Genomic DNA, 24,224 nt, shown 5'->3' with positions numbered 1-24,224 from the left:
AACTATATTTTTCAAGCTATATCTCCTTAACTACCGTGTGTTTTTAAACTGGCTTGTGATAGCTGGTAAAAGGCTCTCCTCTTATCATGCTTACTACAGATTTACCTCTATAAGTAAATTACTAAAAAATCACATTCTCTGGATGCCTGATAACATTATAACATTTAGGGACACGACAACGCATCAGTAAAAACCTTCTGGTGATTTTGTTACCTTTCAAAGAAGCCATACATTTCCTGGCCTTATGGCTACGGCACCACTAAAAGAACCAACCCCCGGAATGATCCCATCCCACCATAAAGCACTTTGCTGCACTGCAAAGACCAAGACTGAGTATACATGCACTTCTTATTTCTCCATTAGAGAAATCTGTGTGTTCTCTTATGGACTCTGGCCCCTTACACACAGCAGTTTTGTTCTTTTTTTTTAACATCTTTATTGGGGTATAATTGCTTTACAATGGTGTGTTAGTTTCTGCTTTATAACAAAGTGAATCAGTCATACATATACATATGTTCCCATATCTCTTCCCTGCAGTTTTGTTCTTTAAAGGAATTTAAGGTAAACTGCTATTGTCAACCAAAACTCTCCAAATTATTATGTTTTAGCGTACAATATTATTCTTATGTGTGTAATCCATAATTTAGGAAGCATCCACATTATCTTAATCCAATTGAAAGTTTAAGAATTTCCACACAAGGCTTTAAAATATCTCTAGGCTATACCTGAAATATTTAAAACACATTATCGTATAAAATAAAAACCTCATATCCTTCCTCCTCCTACATTTCAAGCATCTCAACATAAGTCTCGTTGGGGCTACATAACCGTGGCAATTTAAAATCACCTATCTGCTCGAAACACTCTGGAATTCTAAACTTTTGGCACATAATCCTCTATGTGCTGTTCTCTTACTTGGCTCTTTTTGGATAAGATGATCAAGATCCGGAATGACTGCATCCCATATAATTCTTCCCAAATGTTTCCCTTCCTGACATTCTTTAGCCATATGGATCATTCTCATTTTTAAAAGGTGAAAAAGTGCCAGGGAGAAAAGAAATTTATGCTTGGATAAAAATAACCACATCGCAAATTAGAGGGCAGAAGGCAAAACTGCCCATGAACAAGAAGTAGGGGTGAAAAGCAAACCTCCCCTGGAACCCATCAAACTCATCTCCTGGTGGACCAAGAATAGAGGAACAAGATAATGAAATTACTCTAAGTAAATGCACTGAACTGAGCCATAGCTCAGATTCAAAACACGTGTGTACACCGAAAAAAAAAATTTGGACTTATTTTCAATACACATTTTATTCAACTGAACAGCACATGGGGAAGCCAAAAATGAGCTAATTTTCAGGGCCATTTGCATTATCTGCCAGGTGTTAAACTCATTAAAGACCACAGCATCATTTGCTGGAATTATCCATCCCTTCATTAGCCACACTCTTTATGCCCTCCAGTGTATGTATTTTGAGTGGACCTTCAGGAAGAAAGATCTGCACAGATTTGTTATGGCTACAGTTTCCATTAGTTGAAATGGAAGCAAGTTCAACTAACTAGGGGACATTAATAATAGGCCAGCCAACAATATGTACTGAGCGCTTTCTATCTGCTCATTTCATTACTAGACATTTAAAATGATGCAGAAGAAATAGAAAACTTGGTGTGAGTCCCAATTTCTTCCTCCATTAAGTAGGGATAAAATGGCAATTACTTTGCCTGGCTATTGCGAGAACAAAAAGAAATAGCAGGTGTGGGTGAAAGTAGCCTGGTGCATGGCACATAGTAGGTGCTTAATGAATAATATCTATTTGATGATGATAATTCTCATACATGAGAGAGGAATATCATACCTGAAATTATTGGTAAACAAAACAAGGAGGTATGAAATTAATTTGTATCCTAAGTGAACCACCCAACATTAATAGAGGATTTAAAAAGGTGACTGCAATTATACTCTACCAATCCTTTTCATAAAAAGTAATTCTAGACAAAGCTAAGATGGACTAGTAGACAATTTCTGCTGCTCTCAGCTGTGGAGGATGATGGGATTGCTCCCAAGGGTAACTTTCAATAAAGTTCACTTCATTATTCCCTAATACATTTTAGCAAGCTTCACTGGCTATAACCATGACTTTCTTAAATGAGAGACACCTTTTCTTCTCAGAGGAGCAAAACAAGATTTCTTATCATAATTGGGCATGTCTGGAAGACAAATTCATACCTCTCATTGTTCAGTGGCTCAACTACTATTCTAGAACAGTCAACTAGCTTCACTAAGCTATAGTCCTTGCTGTAGAAAAATAAAGACATGCATTCAATGATTATCTGGGAAATATAGGGCTCTGGAATTTCCTTTACTAGAGAATTTTTGGGGCTTTTCTTTGAATAACCTGGACTTTTTTTCTTCATTATAAATAATAACTTTTAATCTCCATAGAGTGAAGTGCATCAATGAACCATAAGATGTCTGCTATCTGGTTTAGAATGAAGCATAGTGCAATAGATTCAATGAAGACTTCTTTCACTTTCCTGTCTGAAGCACATGAATTTCGTAGTCGAAAAAAGACTGGAGGTGTATCCAACTGCTGCTGTAATATGATTTTTAACATTAAAGTCTGAATCTATCATTCCAGGTCCTCCTACAATAGAAAGGCTATGAGAGCAAATATAATGATGCATAATTTATAGATTTGACTTCTCCTCCTCTCTTCTTCTTGTTCTTATTCTTCTTGTTCTTATTCTCAAGAATGAACAAAACATATGCTTTTAAAAAGGAACTCCCTTTATGTTGGGGAATAGACAAAGCAAGAGTCATCCATTCCCTTGGTTTTTATGAATTCAATTTTGAAAGGCTAACATTATTCTGAAAAGTCAGTGATCCCCAGAGTTCTATCTCTATAAGTGGTTTCTTCATGTTAAAATGGAGACTGAACTCTAAATCTGCAATTCCCATTGGGCTTCAATTACCATATTTATTCACATGATCTACATGTTATTTTTACTCTGAATTTGGAAAAATATATTATGTAAGCATCTACCTGCTGGTCTAATCATTAATTTTAAGGAGCTTTAATCGTATTTTAAATTCATATCCCTGATATTTAAGGAAAAAAAAATCACACCTTATTTTAAGGAATCAACGGTACAATTAATTGGAGTTTAAGTGACCCTATAGACTTTTTTCAATGTCTTTTTTTTTTTTTTTAGAGTAGGAAAAAATCTTATTTAATGAGGCAGTACTTGTCTATGAGTAAAAAAGAAATGATTTTCTGAAAGATTGCTGGGTGATATTTACATTTAGTACAGTGAGGTAAAAGCAGACACATAAACTTAATAGCTTTCTTTTCCTCTACTCCAGCCTATAGCAAGTTGAGGTAGAGGAAGCTGACTATTTGTAACATTTAATGATTTGTGTATTCATGGCAGAAAAAAGTAAGTTCATCTTATGTTAACCTCTTCTGATTTCAAGGTTGTTTTAAAGCATAAAATTTAAAAAAGCTTGTGTTCCCATCCACATACATCAAGAAAAGAGAAATGCAAAGATAAATTAATTTTCATTTCAAACCATGGATAAGATTGTTAGTAGAGGTATACACAGAAATATATGGTACAGTGTCTTAGGAAAATATAGACATTTAATCCTAATAGACCTTTTCAGCTCTACCCTTCCACTCTCAATCATTTGTTTTTGTTTCCCACACCAAATTATTTTGTGTTTTCTGGCAGCTCCAAAGATAACTCAGGGTGGAGGAAGAACAGGGAGAGTATAATCTCCATCACTCCCAAAGCCTCTGCAAATAATAAAATCTAAGGGAAAATAATGTGTGTATTATACAAATGTATATTCCTTCAGTACAAGTCCCTGAAACTTTTTTCATTGAGATATAGTTGATGTACAATATTATATAAGTTATAGGTGTACAAACATAGTAATTCACAATTTTTAAAGATTATACTCCATTTATAATTATAAAATATTGGCCATATGCCCTGTGTTGTACAATGTATCTTTGTAGCTTATTTATTTTATACATAGTAGTTTGTATCTCTTAATCCCCTACCCCTATTTTGCCCCTCCTCCCTACCCTCTCCCCAGTGGTAACCACTAGTTTGTTCTCTATATCTGTGAGTCTGTTTCCTTTTTGTTACATTTACTAGTTTGTTCTACTTTTTAGATTCCACATATAAGTGATATCATACAGTATTTATCTTTACAGTATTATAAAAATGTATATTCCTTCAGTACAAGTCCCTGACTAATTTAAAAATTTTTATTTAGCTTTTTGATGGGCTTCACCCTACTTTTTTCTTTCTAAAGTGGTTTAATAGATCTAACACAAGCCTATTAATATTTCTTTCTAAAAATTCAGAAATGGCTGAAAACTTTCCATCAATTCCATTCCCTTCTTGGAGGTCTTCATGCCTTTACCTTCTTACTCCAATCTAAGCCTGTTGCTTTAGATGCTATTTTCTTGGGGCTTCCCTTCACCTCTTTTTCTTCACCTCTGTGTTTGGTTTGTTGTTTCTCGGATTGTTTTGTTTTGTTTTTTTGTTTCATGTAATTTACTCTCAAGTGTTGCTTAAGTATGTATACCCTCCAGTTGTTTCTTCTGAAAGAGTAGAGGGAACATAATTCTTAAAATATTTTGCCTGTCTGAAATTAGCTTTATTATACCTGCACACTTTCTTGATAGTTTGGATGGATATAAAATTGTAAGTTGGAAAAACTTTTTACCCTAGAAGTTTGAAGGCTTCCTGTCTTTTAGCATCCAAGTATTCAATGTTGTTTTGAAAACTGAAATGCCATTTTTTTTCCCTTTCTTGGTATGTGAGATGTGATCACCACCACCCGCTCTGCCGTCTATGCTCCACGGATTTAGTCTTTAATTTGATTATTCCATAATTTCCCCCTGACGTGCCTCACAGTAAGTCTTTTAAAAAATCCAATATGTTAAGAAGTAACTGAACTTTTTTCAACATGAGAATCAAGTCCTTCAGTTCTTTAGCAATTTTTTGGGTTATATCTTTGCTATTTTCATCCCTTAGATATTCTGTGTTCTCCCTTTCTAGAAGTCATTTTAGACAGTTGTTGGATAGCTTGGATTAATTCTGTCATTAAAATGTTTTTGACCATTTCTTTTTGCTCTTTTTTTCTGAGAGATTTTCTCAACTTTATCTTTCATCTCTCCTTTTGTATTTTTGCACATCTACTATAATATTTTAAATACCTGGGATATTTTAATTTTTCTCTGATTGCTCTTTTTTAGGATTTGTACCTTTATTTGTTTTGTTCTCTTTTATACTGAAACTGTTCCTCATACACTGGTCATCTTTGACTATCTGAGAGGGGCCTTAAGAAGATCTTACGGAAGGTTTTGTGTCAATGTGTGTGTGGTCAAAGGCTTTATGATAGGCTAATGCATAATGAGATAGCTTTACTTTGGAATAACAAGACCTACATATCATTATGTGTTGGTATTTTCTCAAGGACCATTATGTTTTTCCAAAGAATACTCCAATTTTATTCACTGTTCTGATACCTGTGAGTAGGGAGCTGTGTCTAGGGAGGATATTTGAGTTTCTTTTTTCATTACTTCTGACCAGTGCTTCATCCCCAGTCTTCTTTGTTTGGATACCCTTAATTTTTAATTCAATTTCTCTGAAGTTTTATACCTCTGGTCTCCTGTGGGAAACGGGGAGAGGTGATCTCCTAGCTATACAAAAACATGGGAAAGAATTTGGTGATGCAAGCATATACTAGAGATTTTGAAACAACCCTCTTGTTTTCAGTGTCAAACACTTTATTCTACTCCCACATACTTGGTAAGTCTAAGTCCTGAGGCTTTCCAGGTTTTGAGAGTGGCGGGAAGGAGCTGGCACATGTCACAGTTATCTAAACTACTGGCACATAGTCAGATTTATCTACTTTGCTAATTCTCCACTTTCCATCTTCCAGAACTCTGTTGACATCTCTTGATAATTTTTACCCCTCTACTATTCAATTTGTACTTTAAAATTTTTAAACTCATATTTTAGAGGTGTTTTTGAAGGCAGCAGAGGTAGACTTTGAATTCCATTTGCCATGTTTTACCTGAAGACTGTAGACTATATTTGAACACATGCTGATCATGAGATGTGTATTATTTTGAGATTTGGTATTCTAATTAACTCCTTATACCATAATACCACCCAGACAGAAATGTTTCTTGATATGTTACATAACGGAACATAAGAATGAGAAACTCAAGAATAAAGGGTGGTATAGTTTTGTTAGCTATATGATATTAAGATATGGACTGGGAATTACTTAACATGAAAGCTGAGTTTCTAGGAAATGATGACCTCATTTCCACCCAGTGAGAGAAATGTCTTCATCAATTCATGTAATTTAATATTTCTTCTTTGAAAAAAGTACTTAAAATAATAATTATACTAATATGTGAATGACCAAAGAATTTACAAGGAAAAAAAATACAAGAATAAACTCTTCTAGTTGAACCTTCCTTTTTTCCCCCTGCCAACTACTTAAGTTTTATTATTTTACCTTAAACCATTTCTTTTATTTTCTTGAATTTTTTAAACTATTTTTTTCACATATATTAAACTCCTGAGGGGGTGAAAGATGCTGTAAGTGTACTATGCCTATGTATGTATAGGTGTGTGTACTGTGTGTGTGACATATACATATATATGTTTTCTTCTATACTCATTTAGTATTTTGCTGAATTAATAATACACCAAATTTACTGTAAAATCATTTTTATAAGAACATCACTTGGAGAGCACAGAATTATCATTTGGAAGTGGACAACATAACAAATATACAATGAAGCCCAGGTCTGCTAGCGCACCATCCTCTCATGGCCCACGGCCTGTGGCCACTGGGCCTCCCCACCACGCTACATTAAGGATCAACTAGACTTATGTGACCTCAGCTTGGAATTAAATAGCGAGCTTATAACTACAATTTAAGTGGGGAAACTGATTCCAAGTTTTAAAAACCTGAATTGGAAACATACTTAGGAAAAAAAAATACAAGGAGTATGTGGTATGCATAAGGATGCTTATGGATTCCTTTTGACTGACTCTGGCTAAAACAGTGACATTAAATCAATATGGCTTTTATATTGCTTTTGCTAATTGTATTTCCAAAAGGTTCAAAACACAAGATACAATTAAAATGACAGACAGTAATTTTGTCTTTGTTAAAACAATGAAGCATAATCTTGCATTCTGGGGCTCCTTCCTTCTTGTGACTAGAAAAGACAGCAACTGAAACTGAGAAAACTATTGAAAGTTAGAGATCAGACCAGAAACCTCTGTGATTTCACAGTAGAAACAAAAAGATACAAGTCCTATCAATTAACCCAAATATTTACTCACTTTCCTACATACACAATTGTGACTGTCATAAGACTTTTTTAGGATGATTCCATTTGCTTGATAAGATGTCAATAAATTCTTGCAGCTCACTGCAAAGCATTCTTCTAGACGTCTTAAGTTTTGTCTGTGGTACAATTTACTTATTCATAAACAATTTTTGGAGCCTACTGTATACTAGGTACTCCACTGGTGATGCAAAGAAGAATCAGATGAGATCCCTACTTTCAAATTGTTTGCCAACATTTGAAAAATATAGGCATATAAATACATTATTAACATGAAGTATAGTAGGGCTATTAGAAGTTAGTTAGAGTGTCACGGGATTAACTGAAGGAGACACATATACAAGTCATGGTACCACAGAAGAAGCCAGCTGCTGTGGCAGCAATATATGATAAGTTTAATAGTGCGAAAAGCACAGGACACCTGGAAGTGGAAGTAAGGTAGAAAGATAAAGCTAGACAAGGAGGAAGGAATCAGTTCATGAAAAGCCTTACATTCTTTGTAAAAAGCACGTAGCTAAGCAGGAATGAGACACACAATAATATGTATTTGGGAATCATCATTTTAGCAGAATAAAAATTATAGATAGAATTCAAGTCTTTGTTCCATAGAGACAAATCCGTTCAGTCAAACCATAGCAACCAATCATATAAGCACGGATGATCCTTCATTTTAGAAGAATAAAGAGACTGTCTTTATTTACTGGAAAAGTCGTTACACTCTTATTGACCTCTGGCTAAAATTTCTTAACCAAGTCATAGAAGAAGAGGCTAATTAAAATCACTTAAAAATGGAAAACAAACGTCATTTAAAAATCAGGGATTTTTAAAAATCTTGAGGAAAACAGGTATGAAAAACAGATAAATAAAAAGACAAGGTTACAAGATGCTATCTGTTAATATTTTTAACCATTTTGGGTGCCTACTTAGCCTGTGTGCCAGCTAAGAAAGCCACAGTCCATATTGAGTTATTAGGTAACCCATACCTTCCCCCTTCTGTTAGTAACAGTGCATTCTAGAGTCTCTGGTCTGGCACTTCTATGGAAAAAGGGAGGATATGAACTTTGCACCTGTGATATCATTGGCTTCTGGTGTTGATGAGAGAAAGGAAACATAAAGAAATCTAATGGTGCAATTCTGGGTTAAAATATTCCAACCACTGTTTAACATGAGTTTTGGAATTTTTCCAAGATTATTATCCAGACTCATTAATAGTATACTGGGAATGGGTGGTTATAGAATTTCAAAAAATGCTATATTAATATAACTTTTGAAAAACTATATAAAATCTTATTTTTTCTCTTTTAGCGTAATATTAATGCAGTAAGTATCATGTCAGATAAAGTATAAGAATAATTTTGCTTAAGATAAATTTTATGACTTCGTGCTAAAAGGGACAAGTCTTTAATTATATGCTTATAATTAAAGGAGGAACCAAAGTAGTGTCTGGCATACTGTGATGGAAGAAATGCACATAAAGTTAAAAAAACAAAACCCAAAAACCTACGAAATCAAGCTAATGTATATTTAAATCTAGTAGACCTATCTATAGAAGTACAAATCTAGTAGACCTCTCTACAGAAGTACAGACATCTCTACATTCGCCTAATATTAATTCTGTAATTTTTTTCCATTATCATCAATATTTTGCTTGGCATCTACAAAACACTATTTATATGCACATTATCAAAACTACAACAAAAGATAACCAGAACTATCATCTGTTTAAGAAATGAGGAAACTGAAAATTAATAAAAATTGACTTGTCCTAAGTCATACAAAGGCTAAACTTAAACCCAATAGAATTGAAATGTTGGGTTGCATAGCTTTTACAGTCCTAACATTAACGTCTAAAGGATCTACAAATTTCAGTGGTAACTTTTAATTTAAAACTTGAAGGGAGGGACTTCCCTGGTGGCGCAGTGGTTAAGAATCCACCTGCCAATGACGGGGACATGGGTTCAAGCCGGGGTCCAGGAAGATCCCACGTGCCAGGGAGCAACTGAACACGTATGCCACAACTACTGAAGTCCGCATGCCTAGAGCCCTTACTCCTCAACAAGAGAAGCTACCGCAATGAGCAGCCTGTCCACCGCAACGAAGAGTAGCCCCTACTCGCCACAGCTAGAGAAAGCCCATGGGCAGCAACGAAGACCCAGCACAGCCAAAAAAATTTTTAAATTTTTTTATAAAACTTGAAGAGAGAAAGATTTTATGAAGGTAAGTCAGTTGGCATGGAGAAAAATATGACTTGTAAAAATTTGTATGAGTGTTTAGAAATAAAAAACAAGTTGAATAACAATTAGGTTTAGAGTTAATATCAATATAATTTAGATACAGTAAGTATTTGTCTCTCCACTGATAAAACTGTAAGATTTCATTCTGCAATGCATGTGCCATTTTTAAAATAGTCTGTCTCAAAAGTTATTTTATTTTTCTCTCTGCATGAAGAGTGCTAGGGCAGACTGCAAAAGTACTAAGTAATATGCTGTAATTTATGGTTACATTTAGAAATTCTCCCCAGATTTTGGTTAGCCTTCTTTTAAGGAGTTCTGAAAATTTTATGTTGACTTGGGGCTTGTGTGCAGGGATTTGGGGTAGTTTTTTGTTCCTTATAGTCCTTAGGTCTTCCTCTAAAGAAGATTTGGAGTTATCGAATTATCTTAAAGTTGGCCAGCCTGAAGAAAGATGGAAATTGTTAGGAATTGCCTCAGGGGAAACTCCAGGTGTGAAAGGTTAGAAGAACATTCAAGAGATTCAACATATCTTTGACGAATACTCCCCAGGCATAAAAGGAAGAAACTGTTAGAAATCAGACCATGAACAAAAGTTAGAATTTTAAGAACAAAGGGACAAAATTATCTACAGCTATCTTTGTGCTCTGATGAACACTGACATGCTATAGGACAATCCCTGCTTGTCCCTCCTGACCCATTCAACCTTCTCCCCCTTGCTCAGTGCTTCATGAGCTTAACATTTTAGGATGGCATCAACCAGGCCCTCCTGCCTTGCAGTTTCTTGTTAGTTCAATGTGAGGCACCAGTAGAAAATTAGAAGGTAAAAGAAATGAGGAGTCATGGTGTTTATTTTCCTTGTTCTCTACCTGCCAGGGTACATGTTGTCATATGGTTTTTTGGTGTTTTTTTTTGTTTGTTTTTTTATCTTAGGGTCTTGTTGGGTGACCCTCTTAAACAGTACAAGTCTTTCTGGCTTCTGATAACCTTGTGTTCTATCGAGCCTGGGTGTGGAAGTAGCTTCCAGTTATAGTTAGCCCAGGATGCTTCACTGTCCTTTAACCCTATCTATCCCTCTGTACAGAGTCACTTTATTAAACGCTCTTCAATCTTTTTTAAGTGTCACCAGTTTTCTGAAAGGGTCCTGACTGATACACATGGACTGGACTGTCACAGGATCATTGTTACATGTGAGAAGGATTAGTGGTGGACTGAAAATGTCATGTGTGTATAACACAACAGACACAAAGGGTGTTCCCAAGACTTAATATGGATAACACAATTATTTTTAAATTTCAATGGTTTACGGTGATCATTTTGGCATGGAAAACTTCTCCTTTGTGTTAGGGTTCATATGTAGTATGCTCATAAGTTAGATTGCCCGAGTTATAAATTGCTATGGAATTCTGGTTACCCTAGAGATTGCTTCTCTTAAGTAGAAAGTGGCAATTATGGTCTGCCGGGGCCCTGAGAAAGTGTCTGTTTTTGAACTCCCGGAAGATATAAGGGTGGGGAGCTTTTCAGGGATCACCAGATGGGGCTGCTCCAAGGTTACATGGCCCCACATGTCCCAACACACTGTTCCTCGGGGGAATAACTTATAATTCAACAATTATTCTCACATTCTGGAAGACTAGTAAGCCTGGAGCTTTTGATTTAAATATTATAGAATTAAGTGCTTATGTGAGAAAACAGACCTATGGGTAAATAGATGGTAAAATGCTTAGTGACTGCAGTCTGTAATTACATAGCATATAATCACCTCTGCGGTTGTTACAGTCCAAACAATAGTAGAGAGTGAGGTGTACGTTAAGAACAAACTGTGTTATTCAAAGTCCTGAAACTCAGAATGTACTCAGCAAGGAAAGAGCTTCACATGCTATTCACTGTCAGAGTAAGCGAAGAATATGCTCCTATTCCCTGAAGATTCAGCCTCTCATAAGTGGAAATGCTGTGGATATGGTGCTTTTGCAAATCTAGTGTAGTGACAACTCTGCAGCTATTTTAACAGCTCTTTCATATTTCCTTTAGTAAGACCAAACTAACATGTTTTTTTCTCTAATGTGATTTTAAATTCTGGCTCAAAGTTGGGAATCAGGGCTGTTCCTTATACTGGTTTTAATGTTGATACCTACTGGGCAGACAGACTTGAAGGTGGTCCCCAGGGTCCATTCCTCCTGGTGTCTATACTCTTGTATAATCCTGTCCCCTTGAGTGTGGACAGAACCTGTGACTTCCTTCTAACCAAGAGAATTTGGCAAAGGCAATAGGATTTCACTCCCCTGATTATGCTATATTATATAAAACTCCATCTTGCTACTGGACTGGTCTACAGGCTCTCCTTCTCCCTTGCTGGCTTTAAAGAAGTAAGGTGTAATGTTGTGAGAGGGCTTTTGGAGAGGGCCATGACACAGTGAACTTCAGGCAGACTTTAGGAGCTGAGAGAAGCCTCCAGCTCACAAGCAACAAGAAGCTAGAACCTCATTTTTAACGGTCAGAAAGAAATTCTGCCAACAACCTGAGTGAACTTGGAAGTGGATCCATCACCAGTTGGGCCTCCAGAAGAGAACTAAGCCCCAGGCTGATATATTGATGGCATCTTTATAGAGGAGCCAGCAAAGCATGCCTAAACAAACCCATAGAGACTGCGAGATAATAAATACATGTTGTTTTAAGCCACTGAGTGTGTGGTAATTTGTTACATAGTATAGAAAACTAATACATCTGTTCAATACATACTGAGTACCATGAGTCAAGCATTATTAAGAGTATTTGAGAAGACTACTAAAGAGATAAATTCATATACTCAAAGAAGTTATGGTAGGTAAGATGATTTCCTTTCACACACAGATACAGGGAAACTATTCACAATGTCAAATGACTGTTTTACTTTAAGTGGATATGAGAACAAGGTAGATCTATGAAATAGTATTGAAATTTTTATCAAGCTCTATCAGTTAAAGTCTAAGGCCATATGTATGTATTTTTGCCATTCTGCAATCACCGTTATCTGTGAGGGCATGTAGCCTTGCCATTACATCCTATATCATCAGGTAGAAGAGTAAAACTTCACAAAATTTCCTAACACTCAGCAATGCTAAAATAAACCCCGTGACTTGCCTTTGCTCAGGGCCATGATAACGTTCTCTGTATGGTTCAAATTTTAGGATATGTACTGTTGAAGGGAGCACTGTCATTTGCCTTTGCATTCACGATCCACTAGCTTACACTGTCAAACATCTATATCAAATCTATATCAGAGAGTTGGCCACTGTCTTAGATTAAGTTTTCAATAAAGATTTTTGAGTGTCTGAATTTCTTTAATGAAATAGATAAACACAACTAATCATACTAACAGGGGCAGAAAGAAAGAGAGTTAAAAAGAGGGATGCAGATAGTACAGATGCTAATTTAAAAAAAAATAATGCAGTGATATTTGAAAACTCTTGCCAGGTCTTATGTTTGTTTGCTTTCAAGTTGAGGCTTTAGGGACTCACATCAAAGTAACACAAGAGTAGCTGAACTCTGACATATTTTAAAGAGCTTCTGCAACAACAATTAATATGGAGTCGCTGACACTAGAATTAATGTTGGAAACCACTCTCAAGGTGATGGGGACAATAAATGGGCCGCGGGAGTTCCCCATAGTGCTGCACCATCATTGTTGTGTTCTATCCCTGATCACTGATGATAGCAAAAAAGCAATCACTCACAAGACAGAACTAGTAACAGTCTTCAAATATGAAAGGATGCTCACTCACTTCTATATTTGGTAACAGTTCATGTTTAATGAATAGTGGTGCTTTTTTCTTTTTTCCTGCCCTAAAGGGCATAAGAAACCAGCCTCCTCCTCTTCCTTTCCCTGCTGCATTATCAGTAGCACTGGAGGCCAGTTCATTCACTATCCTAAAATAGCCCTTTTGGATACCGATTTTTTTCCCAGATGTAAACATGTGGCTCTAAGAGAATATAGGAGATTCAAGTATTAGCACTACTGTATGGCTGCAAATATATGGGCACTCCACACAGGACCAGCTCTGCCCTGAGCCAGACAGCTGAACCGACATCAAAATTCAGGGAAGACCATGGTGTACCAGGCACTGGAAAGCGTCTACTGTGCTTTTTCATAGTGGTAGCGAAAACGCCATTGTCAGCATTAGTTCCATTACTCTGGTCTCACTAACTCAACCCTTCCTTCCTTTCACAAAAGGGCATTACAGTCACTCTAGTGGTCCATGTGCAAGCCGGGGTTCCTGGGTAACATGAATCCTTGCTAGGTGCATCTTATAGTTTAACCAGCCTGACGATGAGACTGCGCTCGGAGTGTCCCCTCACTCTTGAACTGCTATTGGCTGCTGCACTTTTGCCCTCTTGATGCCTTCTGATCCTCATACAGTAGTCGTGGTAGATAATGGACATTTTTCTGTATCAAGTAAATTGTAAGCTCTGTGTAAGACTCACAGCGGAACAATAACTCTCCTTGGAAATAAAGAGGTAGCCCTGTAAAATAAACAACTGTTTGGTCCATTGCTATTACCTCATTTCATTCTGGAAGCATTTACTTGAGTTTCGTGAACAAAGTGGATATTGTAAATAAAATTTCCCCACGATCCCAAGATTATGCTTAGTTCTCAGAATCTAGATGGAAATATGCTTATGTTGAACAATTTAGATTATTGCTCATGTACAGGACTCCAAATGTTCCTCAATAACAACATCCCTGTTTCTCATCATGCCTTGAAAAACACTATCTAATAGCTCACCTTTTCCCTCTGAACTTTTCTATGTATTAAATCCTAAAGAATAAAGGATACCTATGTGATTACTTAGAATGAATAAGATCATAATCAACCCAAAAGAAAGCATTATGCTTGTCCAGAAACTCCTTACCGGGAAAACACCAAAGAGGAAATAAGAGTGTTTATCTATGGTAATAACAATACAGTTGCCTAGCAATCAATTTAAATTCACTGTCATCTTTATCAAGCAGCGTATTTACACTGGAGACAATCTGAGGAAAGAGAAATCTGTACTGTGATATCAGCACAATGAAAACGTATTTCTAAACACAGCCTTCATTTGCGAAACAGGATGATGACTACTTAAAACACAGGGTTTAGATAGGCGTGGATTATTTAAAGTTTCAAAATGTCATAACACATTTAAGCCTCAATCATTTCAACTTTTCTCCAAAATCACTTTTTCAACATTATACAATATATTCTACAGAATAGATAACACAGAATATTTCACTGAGAGAGGGAAAAATATTGTCACAGTATGTGTGTACATGTGTCTAAGTATTTGTATGTATATCTGTGCATGAGAGTGTGTGTGTGTGTGTGTGTGTGTGTGTGTGTGTGTGTGTGTGTGTGTGAAGGACCAGAAAGAGAATTATTTGTTGATTTTGTTTAAGTCTAGGATAATTGACCTAACAAAAGAATAAAACAGGTTTATTTTAATGAAGTTAATTAAAAACAATTATTTTTAAAATTAATTAATCATGCAGGGACTTCCATTTTACTTTTTCTAACAGCTATTTTTTTTTCCTTAATGAAGTTCAAGAGGCTAGTACCTCAAAGGGATTGTTCAATGTGCATTTAGATATAATAGTTATTCTCTTCTCTGACTTCAATAAGTACACCTACACCAACTCAGATGAACCACAGACTTCACACCATCAGCAGAAAAGCAGGGCCAGAAAAGAGAAGCTTTGGGGTTTTGTTAAGAAAAGGAATGTCAGTAAGTAGAAAGAAAATAAAGTTTCTTTCTGCTAAACTGTCAGAGGAATGTAGATGTATTGGCACTTAAAGGTACACGCAGGAGGACTTGAGGTTGACTCTGCTGTCAACTGGCCAAGAAGGATGCATTTTTTTAATGCTTACTAATGCCTCCCCATAGAGCTTACCCAAGGCACAATACTAAGTTAGTGAGACTGTCTTACTACTTACCCTTTCAGCATTCCTCATCCTCTTTTGGAACTAGTAATCACTTTTGCTTCACCTCCTCTTTACCGTAAAATGCTTTCTCTCCACCAATGTGGATAAAATCACTGTGACAATACTTCTACAAATATTTGTATTGAAAATATTATATTTCACTAAGGAAGGTAGGAGGGTGTTTTGTAGTGTACATGAGCTGTGGGCAGAGTTCTGAGCCACAATTTCAGTTCCTTCCCTTTTCTAGCTAGGTGACCTTAGTCATGTTATTTGGCTGTTCTGAGAATTATACGGAAAAGAGGACAATCAGATATTCTTTACATGACAGATGTGAGGATTATCTGAGGAGATGTTTGTAAAACCACCTAGCCTAGCACTACCAAAATAGGAGAGAGCATCCTAGATTTTTTTTCCATTGAGGAACATAAAGTACCAGAAAGCAGGTGACGATTTTGATGATGCTGAAGGACCTCTCCTGCACTCCAGATATAGAGCCATGATGATGGTGACTAAAGCTTTTTGAATGATAGGTTGATTTATCCTCCCCCACCCCCCAATAACATTTTATATGATAAACTTGAATCACAAGTGCAAACACTGGCAACAATCATTGCAAAATCATTTATGTGACTCATGGGATTCTGGATAGGATTCTGGAGAGCTAGAACCCAAATGTCACCAGGTACGTCATCTATTAGTCTTGACCAAGTCCCAAATAATTTCAGATTGATAAGCTGTTCAAATGCCACAGCAATCTTGAGTAGGCGGTATTATCCTTGTTTTGAACATTAAAACATTGAGGCCCCGGGTGAGTAAGTGGATCTTAATGATGATGCTGAAATTTTACCCAGTATTTTGGAGTCAGAGTCAACAGGCACTTTCCACTCTACCATCATCAAAGTCTACTCTATAGTTAGGAAAATAATGAATGGTGGACTGTTAGTGATAGCTTTATACATAATAGACCATAAATAACCAAAATATTTTCCCCAAGATACTTCAAATGTTAGGAAGAAAGAGACCTTTTATTGTGATGATAAATGATTAACACATAATAGTTGCAAAAAAAAAAAAAAAAACCAGCAACAACCATAAACCCAAAGCCACACTTCCTAATTAAAATATGGTGAAAATGCTGCTAAGAATTAATTTTTACCTATTTGTATCTTTATGCCAATAAAAAGGAGGTTACCTGGATGAATCTTTATGATTTACACTTCGGGACAGAAAACTGTCAATTCTACAAGGTTCCTTGGTAAATCTCTACATTAATATTGAGATCAGCACCCGTGTTCACTTTTCCTTTGCCTGTAAATAGCAATTACAGGATAACTACAGGGTGAATCTAGGGCTTTGTGTCCCCGAATGCAGGAGTAATTTGAGCTGTTCTGACTATAAATTTGAATTGTTTAACATACGCTTTCTGTAGATTAGAAACACATTTTAATGACTTATTTCACCTCTCTAAATGCATGATTTTCCCTTTTTTAGAAGTCAAGTGATTTCAAGAGTAGAGCAGGTTTAGAACACTCATAAGAAAACTTGAAACAAATCAAGAAACATTTTCTTCATTTGAGCATGGCTTAAATTGAGCATAGAGCAAGATTCACAGAAACATCAAATAATTATATGATGACTAGACGTTTTTCTTCCTCAATGAAATAGATAAAAATATTCAATGTTTCTATTTTTTAAACCACTCAAGTTCTAGTTTCAACTAAATTGTCAAATAAGTAGCAAAAATTAAAAATGTAACTTTCTCCATCTTTTATCATTTACTTTTATCTCTCCCCTTTTCTCAAGTACAACCTATTACATACCCTGTCTCTACCTCTTTTTAGTTTCCAATCTCTACTCTATAAATTTGTTCTACCTCTATTTCCTTTCTTCCAAATGTTGACAATAAAGTGTATGTAATCTGTTTACTCTATCCTTATGGTGATCTGCTTTCTTCCCTATTATTGACATTATTTTCAATTTTCCCCTTACTCATTTGCTTTCCTTTTGACCATTATTTCACCTGTTCACTTTTCTACTCCATTAACTGATGGCCCTCCCCTCACCATCCCAACACATCTCATTCCAATTGGAGGGATGTACCTTACATTGTCCAAATCTCTCATGGTTCTCCATGAGGTAGGTTTGGCGAATCAAATGAACCACTCTGTGACCTATTCTACTCTTAGGCAAGAGGTAGGAATAAGACAGTAATAGCATATATATGTTGTAAAAAATTACCTTATAAAAATTCACTCTAAGGATTTGAACTCACTCAAAATAAAAACATGCCCATTACTTTGTGCTTGGAATTTCACTCCATCTGTAATGTCTTTCTGTTTGCCTACCATACACAGAAAATTCATGCAGCTTTTTAAAGCCTCCAAATAATCTAAAAGTGTTGAAAGTTCACTTTTATTCCTCATGCGCTGTAATAAAATCGCTAACACTTTTCTAAGAAGCTACAGCTTATAGTAGTTAAGAAATACTATTAAGTAATAAAACAAAGAAAATTTGAAAACCACACTGAAAAAAAAACTAGCATGTTTTAAATCTTACTTGTTCTTTAGATCCCACGGGTGTTCACCAGCCGTCTCCCTAAACAAAGAAGAAATGTGACAACAATTAAAATGTTGTGAAAACGATGCTATTAAAATACTCCTCATTTAGGTGGTGTGTTTTTATATTACCTAGATAGTGGAAAATGTCAAATTCCAAAAAGAAGTGAAATTAGTTGTATTTTGGCATTTCCCTTCATTCTCGTTTTAAAGAGCAATTTAAAATTCACCTTTCAAAGCAACAATAAGCAAAAAAGCTATGATTATTCTAGGAAGAGAAATTACAGTTTAGAATATTAATTAAACATACAATATAATCAAAATTGTATATAATCTGAACTAAATAACAATACAATCATCAAATATTATTAAATTAAAAATTGTGTTGGAAAAGTCTACAAACAATTCTTACAAAATGGAATATTCTTTGCATTGTAAGGAATTCCTTGCATAGTTAAGATTTAGTTCTTTGGTAAACACACACAACGCATGCTCAGTTTCCGTGACTAACATCACAGGGTCTCTAGAAAGATAGAATCTCCCAAATCATGATGATAATGTTAAAAAAGAGAGAGACAAATCTAGATTTTAAAATTGGGCCAAGAAAAGCCTTATTAAAAATTTAGTTAAAAATGAAAGTTCATTATTAATATAATTTTTATTAGGGTTGAAAAAGATAAAAGCACATGAAAGTGTTATAGTGTTTCAGAAGTTTCATAAACCGTTTTGAAAATTGGACAACCCATACTGGCATTTTCCCAATGATTTTCATTAAACTTCTTCACCCTAGTTTTTTTGTTTGTTTATTTGTTTTTTTGTAAGAATGGAACCAGAGAAATCAATTTGGATTCTGTGAGTAACTTAGGCAAGTGGACGTATTAATCCATCTCTATAAATTTCTAGAAAATGCCAGATGATCTTGAGTGGCATAAAGCTGATCAGTGGTTATTTGTAGACATGGGTGGGGAAAAGGGGACGGAGGCATTAAAAAGGCTATAAATTAAACTTTTGAAGTTGACAGATATGTTTGTTATCTTGTGATGATGGCTTTAGAGATGACAAAACTCATCAAACTGTATGCTTTAACATGTATTGTGTATTATAGCTATAACATCATAAAACTCTAAGATAAACAAGTGGAAGCGTGTGAAATAGATATTTAATCTAGGGCATTAACTGCCTGATTAGCCAATTGAAAAATTAATGGAGGTCGCTATTATTGCAATTTTTGTTTAAAAGATTATTCGGCTGCTGTGCGATTACCAGGTTGGATAGAGGGTGGTTGGATGGGGAGATAAAATTCTGTAAGGAGGCTTGGACTACCATATTGGTAGTGGAGTTAAAGGCTGCTGGACTGATGCTGGACCTACATGATAGAATTAGTAGGTACAAGGAAAAGACTTCCTGAGGCACTGGGAAGGTAGGGCAACATAAGGAACCAAGGATGATGGGCATTTTCTGGCTCAAGCAACTGGATATATGGTGCTGCCATTTCCTGAGATAGAGAAGATTGAAAATATATTAATATTTGAGGAAAATATAAGAGTTTCATTTTGGACATATTATTTGTGAAACCCCATGAGACAACCAAACGGAAATCTTAAGTCAGGGAAAGGTTTCTAGAACTCAGAGGAAAAGTCTGAGCTACACAAATAATTTTGAGAATTTCCAGCATATAGATAAGTATGGGTAGATGCCATGAAATGGAGACAATGTCACTGAATGTGAATAGAGAAAGAAACTCAGAGTCAGTATGCTACATGGTTTATCTACCTGGATGTTTGCATCTCACCTCCCTCCTCCAAATAAACACAATGAGGGTGAAAAGGAGTTCCGTGAGCTAGAAGCTAATTTAAATTATTTCTTACGTTTCTGAGAGGCTACTTTCTAATTCTTATGTAGAAAAGTTCAAAAATAGATAGGAAACAAAAAATATAATATTTTAGGAAATTAACCAAATTTGTCTCCAGTTCGATACTGAAATTATCCTCAAAGACTCTTGGATGTCTAATTACTTATTTAATAGGTGCTTATAATTACCTCATCTAAAATTCATGTCTTAAATCATATTGATATATCTTTTACTACATACATACTTTTAAAATCAAATTAGAGGTGAAGAATAAAGCTTTGCTAAAATTCTCAACAAGATGTCAAAATAATTTGCAGAACATTATTTTTGCAAGATGTGTAGGAAATGTGGAAAAGAACTATGATATGATTTGATAAAAGTAGCTGGAAACTGTTCTGTGATGCTCTGCAATCAGCAGCTCTTACAAACTCATGATGATTGCTCATAGAAGCAGAACAAACAATTTTGGAATTAAGTTTATTATTATAGAAGGAAAATAAAACATAGGGATTTCATGTCTCGTATGAATGTTCTCCAAACTATTACTCATTTGAGAATCATGATCTATGGTAGGCTTGGTTTTGTTCGTTTCCACTTGCTTTGAGCATTGCTGGGATGTTGGGAAGTCACGTAACCTTGCTAGATTTGTGGTTCTTCCTCTGTAAAGTGGAAATGATACAACTTCCAAGGGTTTTGATGAGAATAAATGGGATAAGGTACACAAAAATTATTTTTACAGTGCAAAGTACCATAGACTACACTACAGCAGTAATAATGAGACATCATATCTAATGGTGGCAACTGAAATTACTCAAAAGAAATATTCAGTGAATTTATGTACTGTATTTAATTTCATTTACAATTTTCCAAGTCATTAATAAAGCCTAGAAGGAAATAACATCAATCTTCAGATGTTGATGAAAGAAAATAAATGACAGAAACACACATTTTTTAAACTTTGTACACTTTGTTGACTGTTAGTAGTTTTTGGCATTCACAATAAAAATAAAAGGTCTAGTACCTGTTCACAGTGCATTTCTTGGACTGAAACACTATTCTGAATCTCTCCTATTTTTTTTTTTTTTTTTTTTTTGCGGTATGTGGGCCTCTCACTGTTGTGGCCTCTCCCGTTGCAGAGCACAGGCTCCGGATGCGCAGGCTCAGCGGCCATGGCTCACGGGCCCAGCTGCTCTGCGGCATGTGGGATCTTCCTGGACCGGGGCACGAACTCGTGTCCCCTGCATCGGCAGGTGGACTCTCAACCACTGAGCCACCAGGGAAGCCCTCCTATTCCTTTTTTTATACTTAGTTGCTTTCATAATTTTCTAATTTATATTTCTTCTTTACTCCTTGTGATATTGCTTTTTTTTCATTATTTCATCTCTGATTCAGAGTAAATCATTAACTACAATTGTGTAGTTTTATTTTTCATTTTATAAAAATAATATTTTCCTTTTTAAAAAATAATATAATATTCACTGTTGAAATTACAAAAATATACTGAAGCAAAAAAGTAAAACAAAATCATTCATAATCCTATTACCAATACTTAACTGCTATTGACTTTTTGGTATATAGCCATGTGCTCTCTTTTCTATGCACTAATATATATTTTGTAAGTTCAGCAATGGCATGTTGTTTCTATTTTTTTCTTACTATTCTATGAATATTTTTAAATGATATAGTTGTTTTTCTACCACATTTTTAGGTACTGCATACATAACTATTTTGAATTTGAATTTTATGGATGAAATATAATTTGTTAGACCCATCAAAAAGGCTGTTGTCAGTTCTTTTTTCTTATATAAGCAGCCCTGTGATAAACATCCTTAAGGCTATATATTTGCATGAATCATGATTATTTCCTTAGGATGAATTGCTGGACTCAGTCAAGCCTGCATACCAAGTTACAAAAGTTATAATACCTACTGCCAAATTGCACTCCATAACATTCAACACTCCTCCCAGAAAGCCATGAAAGCGCCTCCTTCCTCACACTATAGCTAATAGTAGATACTGCCATTTTAAACTGTTTACATTTTTGTCAATTTGATAAATCAAATTACATCTCATCATTTTATTGTATGTTTTTTTGGTTATCAGTTGGGTTGAGAAGTTTTTTGTGTTTTTTTAAATTTGTATTTGTTAGTTTCTGAAATGCTTGTGCAATTTGCATAGTTATCTATCTCTTTGGTATAATCACTTGTAATAACTTCTTATATATTGAGGATATTCACTATAATCATAAAAATTTTGATTAAGAAGACTGATGATAACCTCAAAATTTCCAAGATTAACACATGCAAAGATTCGTCCTAAAACCCAAGAGAAAATTAAACAGCTTTCTTAGTTTACTGAGATGCAAAAGTGATTGTAAGTAGATGAGTGAATTTAAATAATTTCAATTTCATGCTTCATTTTTTATTACTCTATTTTCATTCAAATTTGAATCAATGTTAAACTTAGTCTATTGCTGTACTGTCCCTTGAAAAAAAAATTGGGATTCTTTATATCAACATATTTTTATTCACTATTATGTCTATATTTTACTTTCTCTTTTTTTTGAAACTATGTGAACATGTTTTTTTCCTTATTGCCCAAAAAGAATAAACTGGTCTAACTGAAGTTTTCTTGACATATTACCCTAAGAGGGAGGACTTACTGGTGTAGCTAAGGTTAAGAGAAGAACCAACTTGCAGTACCATCTTTGTGTAAGGTTTTTCTGTGCTCAGGAAGGGCCTGAATGCTTTGTCTCAGTGTTGATGTCATTACATAGAAAGTGACGTCTTTGAGGTCAGCAGCTAATCACAAATGTAATCACAAAGGGGTATGTATTCCTATGCATACTCCTCTAGACTTTGGCTTAGGTATACTTATTCAGGGGTAAAAACTAGAAAATTAGGAACTCATGTAGCTTCAGAGATTGTAAACTAGTTGATGTTCGCTAGTGGTTAGCCAATAAGTGTGCCATACCAATAAGGAGGACTGAAATAAAGTATCTTACATTACCATCGTGCATTATAATCTGTTCACTATCTCATGCCACTCTAAATAACTTTGTTTCTATACAGACAGTAGGAACTACAGTTTGAAGTAAAACAGTCAAGGTTTCTGCTCTGATAGAGATAATATGCTAATGGGTAACACAGGTAATAAACAACAAAGGTAGATAGATGGACAGACAGACAAATAGAAGAATGGATACTTTCAGGCAAGATTGTATGGGCAGTGTTGGGTAATGCTGAATAGGGTAGTCAGGAAAATCTTGTTGAAAGGTAATAATTTGAGCTGAGACCTGAATAACAGAAAGGAGAGCCATGCTAAAAAGAAGGGTGAAGGCCTCTAGAAGGGGCATATATGTGCAAAGACTCTGACACAGGAAAAAACTTCAGTGTTTGAAGAACACAAATGTGCTCAGTGTGGCTGGAGCATAGTGAGCTAGGAAGAGCCTGATACAGGAGGAGTGGGAGAGGAGGTGTAGGCCAGGTCACAGATTATGTGAGACTTTTTTTTGTTTTTAAAGCACAGGCTCCAGACGCGCAGGCTCAGTGGCCATGGCTCACGGGTCCAGCCGCTCCGCGGCATGTGGGATCATCCCGGACCGGGGCACGAACCCGTGTCCCATGCATCGGCAGGCAGACTCTCAACCACTGCGCCACCACGGAAGCCCTATACAAGGCTTTTTAATCATGGTAAGAAGCTGACCACAGTCAGATAACCGGGGGCTACCATGATGATGACAATGATGACGGTCAAGATCAAGTCGACTACGAACTCAACAATATAGAAAACTGTCTTTTATCACCTAAATGTTATATAGCAAGCCAGTCATTGAGTCTGGTTTCTTGTTCAGACTCTGTTCAGTTTTATTTTCTCTACGTTCTGTTATTGCCTGGAGTGGTGATGTTTTTTTCACCTCTTAAGCCTAAAGTTGATAACTGCCCTTGATTTCTGTTTGTTTGTTTCTATTTCTTTTCTTAAGGCATTTGCCAATGTTTGGATTGATTTTAGTGCTGAAGAAGCACTTAAAGGACTCAACAGATTTATTTAGGAATTAGATTTCTGAAATTCAAAGTATTTTAATGATCTATAATTAATAGACATTTTTATAGCTTTTTCATTCTCTACCTACCCCATGTCCCAAACCCCTTTATTTTAAGCCATACTTTCCTGCACACGTATTTTAGCCCTACCAGCCAACACACACACGAAAAGCAAAAGCTACAATTGACAATCTAGGAAGGAATCTCCCC

At 35.5% G+C, this 24,224-nt stretch overlaps 1 protein-coding gene across 13 annotated transcripts in view; it reads right to left on the bottom strand.

Moving 5' to 3' along the window:
* The window catches only part of PTPRD (protein tyrosine phosphatase receptor type D), a 2,135,645-nt gene that overhangs the window by 646,248 nt on the left and 1,465,173 nt on the right, over positions 1 to 24,224 (bottom strand). For all 13 annotated transcript variants that reach the window (XM_079926376.1, XM_079926379.1, XM_079926370.1 and 10 more), the window contains one exon: positions 18,121 to 18,159. The gene's annotated coding sequence lies outside the window, so the exon portion shown is untranslated. The remainder of the gene's footprint in view (positions 1 to 18,120; positions 18,160 to 24,224) is intronic.

The sequence above is a fragment of the Stenella coeruleoalba genome, assembly GCF_951394435.1.
Source record: "Stenella coeruleoalba genome assembly, chromosome: 7".
Lineage (NCBI taxonomy): Eukaryota > Metazoa > Chordata > Mammalia > Artiodactyla > Delphinidae > Stenella > Stenella coeruleoalba.
The sequence above is the reverse complement of the archived record's forward strand: the minus strand, read 5'-3'. Positions and strand labels throughout refer to the sequence as shown.